Source organism: Lolium perenne, chromosome 2 (genome assembly GCF_019359855.2).
Source record: "Lolium perenne isolate Kyuss_39 chromosome 2, Kyuss_2.0, whole genome shotgun sequence".
Classification (NCBI taxonomy): domain Eukaryota; kingdom Viridiplantae; phylum Streptophyta; class Magnoliopsida; order Poales; family Poaceae; genus Lolium; species Lolium perenne.
In genome coordinates this window covers 221,994,637-222,000,636 of record NC_067245.2, presented here as the reverse complement: position 1 = coordinate 222,000,636, position 6,000 = coordinate 221,994,637, and positions in this window count along the sequence as shown.

Here is a 6,000-nt window from a genome sequence, read left to right as displayed (position 1 = left end):
ATGTTGCCCAAGCATGGGAAAGAATGAAATCTTTGGTATAGAATTGCCCTACCCATGGACTAACTACTTGGATGATCATCCAAACCTTTTATGCAGGACTAAATTTTTCTTCGCGGAACCTATTGGATTCAGCTGCTGGAGGTACTTTTATGTCCATTACTTTGGGGGCGGCAACAAAGCTTCTTGATAATATGATGATTAATTACTCTGAATGGCACACGGAAAGGACTCCACAAGGTAAGAAGGTAAATTATGTTGAAGAAACCTCCTCCTTGAGTGATAAGATTGATGCTATTATGTCTATGTTTGTGAATGGTAGATCTAATGTTGATCCAAATAATGTTCCTTTAGCTTCATTGGTTGCCCAAGAAGAACATGTTGATGTGAACTTCATTAAAAATAATAATTTCAACAACAATGCTTATAGGAATAATTCCGGTAACAACTATAGGTCAAATCCTTCAAATAATGGTAATGGTTATGGTAATTCTTATGGTAATTCTTACAACAATAGTAGAAGTGCACCCTCTGGTCTTGAGGTCATGCTTAAAGAATTTATTAGTACACAAACTGCTTTTAACAAATCTGTTGAGGAAAAGCTTGGTAAAATTGATATTCTTGCTTCTAAGGTTGATAGTTGATACGTCCCAAACGTATCTATATTTTTTATGTTCCATGCTACTTTTATGATGATACTCACATGTTTTATATACATTATATGTCATTATTATGCATTTTCCGGCACTAACCTATAGACGAGATGCCGAAGAGCCAGTTGCTGTTTTCTGCTGTTTTTGGTTTCAGAAATCCTAGTAAGGAAATATTCTCGGAATTGGACGAAATCAACGCCCAGGGTCCTATTTTTGCACGAAGCTTCCAGAAGACCGAAGAGGAAACGAAGTGGGGCCACGAGGCGATGACACGCCAGGGCGGCGCGGCCTGGGCCTTGGCCGCGCGGCCCTGTTGTGTGGGTCCCTCGTGATGCCCCCCTTCCGCCTACTTAAAGCCTCCGTCGCGAAACCCCCAGTACCGAGAGCCACGATACGGAAAACCTTCCAGAGACGTAGCCGCCGCCAATCCCATCTCGAGGGATTCAGGAGATCGCCTTCGGCACCCTGCCGGAGAGGGGAATCATCTCCCGGAGGACTCTTCATCGCCATGATCGCCTCCGGATTGATGTGTGAGTAGTTCACCCCTGGACCATGGGTCCATAGCAGTAGCTAGATGGTCGTCTTCTCCTAATTGTGCTATCATGCTCGATCTTGTGAGCTGCCTATCATGATCAAGATCGTTTCTTTGTAATCCTACATGTTGTGTTTGTTGGGATCCGATGGATATTGAATACTATGTCAAGTTGATTATCAATCTATCATATATGTTGTTTATGTTCTTGCATGCTCTCCGTTGCTAGTAGAGGCTCTGGCCAAGTTGATACTTGTGACTCCAAGAGGGAGTATTTATGCTCGATAGTGGGTTCATGCCTCCATTAAATGCAGGACGATGTGAGAAAGTTCTAAGGTTGTGGATGTGTTGTTGCCACTAGGGATAAAACATCGATGCTTTGTCTAAGGATATTTGTGTTGATTACATTACGCACCATACTTAATGCAATTGTCTGTTGCTTGCAACTTAATACCGGAAGGGGTTCGGATGATAACCTGAAAGTGGACTTTTTAGGCATAGATGCATGCTGGATGGCGGTCTATGTACTTTGTCGTAATGCCCTAATTAAATCTCATAGTACTCATCATGATATATGTATGTGCATTGTTATGCCTTCTTTATTTGTCAATTGCCCAACTGTAATTTGTTCACCCAACATCTGCTATCTTATGGGAGAGACACCACTAGTGAACTGTGGACCCCGGTCCTATTCTTTACATCTGAAATACAATCTACTGCAATTGTTCTTTATTGTTCTTCGCAAATAAACATCATCATCCACACTATACATCTAATCCTTTGTTTATAGCAAGCCGGTGAGATTGACAACCTCGCTGTTACGTTGGGGCAAAGTTCTGTGATTGTGTTGTGCAGGTTCCACGTTGGCGCCGGAATCCCTGGTGTTGCGCCGCACTACACTCCTCCGCCATCAACCTTCAATGTGCTTCTTGACTCCTACTGGTTCGATTAAACCTTGGTTTCTTACTGAGGGAAACTTGCTACTGTGCGCATCACACCTTCCTCTTGGGGTTCCCAACGGACGTGTGTTAACTGCACGCATCAATAGTCTTGCTGCTGACGTTGATCTTTTAAAATTGAAAGCTATGCCTAATGAAGATAAAGATATTAAGTCATTTGCTACAGCAAACGCCATCCAAGTTCGAATTAATGAAAATATTAGATTGATGGCTGAATTGCATGCTGGGTGGGAAAGAGAGGAAAAACTAGCTAAAGAGAATAATGTAGATAAAGTTTGGACTATTACCACCACTAGTAATGTTGATACCTCACATGTTTCTAAACCTCCTACTATCAATGGTAAAATAATTGGTGTTGGCAATGTTTCTACTCCTAGTGCAAAGCGTGCAAAACTGCCTGAAACTGCTAAAACTGCTGAAACTATTTGTGATAAAACTGCTGAAATTTTTCAAAATATTAGGGACAATGATCCCATTGCTGTAGATCATAATGGTTTAGATTTTGATGATTGTCATATCTCTGAAGTTATAAAGTTCTTACAAAAACTTGCTAGAAGTCCTAATGCTAGTGCTATAAATTTGGCATTTACAAAACATATTACAAATGCTCTCATTAAAGCTAGAGAAGAGAAATTAAAACTTGAAGCTTCTATTCCTAGGAAGTTGGAAGATGGTTGGGAGACCATCATTAAGATGAAGGTCAATGATTTTGATTGTAATGCTTTATGTGATCTTGGTGCAAGTATTTTTGTTATGCCTAAGAAAATCTATAATATGCTTGACTTGCCACCATTGAAAAATTGTTATTTGGATGTTAATCTTGCTGATAATTCTACAAAGAAACCTTTAGGGAGGATTGATAATGTTCGCATTACGATTAACAATAACCTTGTCCCCGTTGATTTTGTTGTCTTGGATATTGAATGCAATGCACCTTGTCCCATTATTTTGGGAAGACCTTTTCTTCGAACTGTTGGTGCTATTATTGATATGAAGGAAGGGAATATTAAGTATCAATTTCCTCTCAAGAAAGGTATGGAACACTTCCCTAGAAAGAGACTGAAGTTACCTTTTGATTCTATTATTAGAACAAATTATGATGTTGATGCTTCATCTCTTGATAATACTTGATTCACACTTTTTGCGCCTAGCTGAAAGGCGTTAAAGAAAAGCGCTTATGAGAGACAACCCATTATTTTAATTCTGCACTTTTGTTTTATATTTGAGTCTTGGAAGTTGTTAATACTGTGGCAACCTCTACTTATCTTTATTTTATTGCATTCTTGTGCCAAGTAAAGTCTTTGATAGTAGGGTTGATACTAGATTTGGATTACTGCGCAGAAACAGATTTCTTACTGTCACGAAATTGAGCAGCCATGTCTGTAGGTAACTCAGAAAAATCTGCCAATTTACGTGCGTGATTCTCAGATATGTACGCAACTTTCATTCAATTTGAGCTTTTTCATCTGAGCAAGTTAAGTGCCCCAGAAAAATTCGTCTTTACAGACTGTTCTGTTTTGACAGATTCTACCATTTATTTCGCATTGCCTGTTTTGCTATGTTTGATGGATTTCTTTGTTCCATTAACTTTCAGTAGCTTTGTGCAATGTCCAGAAGTATTAAGAATGGTTATGTCACCTCTGAACATGTGAATTTTTTATTATGCACTAACCCTCTAATGAGTTTGTTTTGAGTTTGGTGTGGAGGAAGTTTTCAAGGATCAAGAGAGGAGGATGATACAATATGATCAAGAAGAGTGAAAAGTCTAAGCTTGGGGATGCCCCCGTGGTTCATCCATGCATATTTCAAGAAGACTCAAGCATCTAAGCTTGGGGATGCCCAAGGCATCCCCTTCTTCATCGACAACTTATCAGGTCACCTCTAGTGAAACTATATTTTTATTCAGTCACATCTTATGTGCTTTACTTGGAGCGTCTGTTTGCTTTTATTTTTATTTTTGTTTGAATAAACCCGGATCCTAGCATTCTTTGTATGGGAGAGAGACATGCTCCGCTGTTTCATATGAACACTGGTGTTCTTAGCCTTACTTTTATTGTTCATGGCGAAGGTTGAAACTGCTTCGTTCAATGTTATTTGGTTGGAAACAGAAAATGCTTCATGTGGTAATTGGTACATTGTCTTGAATAATTTGATACTTGGCAATTGTTGTGCTCAAATAGATCATGTTTAAGCTCTTGCATCATGTACTTTGCACCTACTAACTACCATAGAGCTTGTTGAAGTTTGGTTTGCACGATTGGTCTCTCTAGAGTCTAGATATTTTCTGGTGAAGTGTTTGAACAACAAGGAAGACAGTGTAGAGTCTTATAATGCTTGCAATATGTTCTTATGTAAGTTTTGCTGTACCAGTTCATACTTGTGTTTGCTTCAAACAACCTTGCTAGCCAAAGCCTTGTACTGAGAGGGAATACTTCTCGTGCATCCAAAACCCATGCCATTTGTGTCCACTATACCTACCTACTACATGGTATTTCTCTGCCATTCCAAAGTAAATTACTTGAGTGCTACCTTTAAAATTTCATTCTTTGTCTTTACAATACATAGCTCATGGGAAAATAGCTTAAAAACTATTGTGGTATTGAATATGTTGCTATGTATCTTATTTCTTATAAGTTGCTTGTTGAGCGGTAACCATGTTTCTCGGGACGCCATCAACTATTACACCTTTGTTGAATATCATGTGAGTTGCTATGCATGTTCGTCTTGTCTGAAGTAAGGGCGATTTATCATGATCAAATGGTTTGAATATGCATATTGTTAGAGAAGAACATTGGGCCGCTAACTAAAGCCATGAATCATGGTGGAAGTTTCAGTTTGGACACTAATCCTCAATCTCTTATGAGAATATTATCTGTTGTTGAATGCTTATGCATTAAAGAGGAGTCCATTATCTGTTTTCTATGTTGTCCCGGTATGGATGTCTAAGTTGAGAATAATCAAAAGCGAGAAATTCAATGCGAACTTTCTCCTTAGACCTTTGTACAGGCGACATAGAGGTACCCCTTTGTGACACTTGGTTGAAACATATGTTATGCAATGCTAATCCATGTAAATCCAAGCTAATTAGGACAAGGTGCGAGCACTATTGGTATTCTATGCATGAGGCTTGCAACTTATAGGATGTCTTATGCATAACACATATGAATTATTACTACCGTTGACAAAATTGTTTCTATGTTTTCAAAATAAAAGCTCTAGCACAAAAATAGTAATCCATGCTTCCCTCTGCGAAGGGCCCATTCTTTTACTTTATGTTGAGTCAGTTTACCTACTTCTTTCTATCTTAGAAGCAAACACTTGTGTCAACTGTGTGCATTGATTCATACATACTTGCTTATTTGCATTCATCATATTACTTTGTGTTGACAATTATCCATGAGATATACATGTTGAAGTTGAAAGCAACCGCTGAAACTTATATCTTCCTTTGTGTTGCTTCAAAACTTTCTACTAAGAATTTATTGCTTTATGAGTTAACTCCTATGCAAGTCTTATTGATGCTTGTCTTGAAAGTACTATTCATGAAAAGTCTTTGCTATATGATTTAGTTGTTTAATCATTGTCTTTACCATTGCTTCGAATCACTTCATTCACTTCATATGCTTTACAATAGTATTGATCAAGATTATGATAGCATGTCACTTCAGAAATTATCCTTGTTATCGTTTACCTACTCGAGGGCGAGTAGGAACTAAGCTTGGGGATGCTTGATACGTCTCAAACGTATCCATAATTTCTTATGTTCCATGCTAGTTTTATGACAATACTCACATGTTTTATACACACTTTACATCATTTATATGCATTTTCCGACACTAACCTATTAACGAGATGCCGA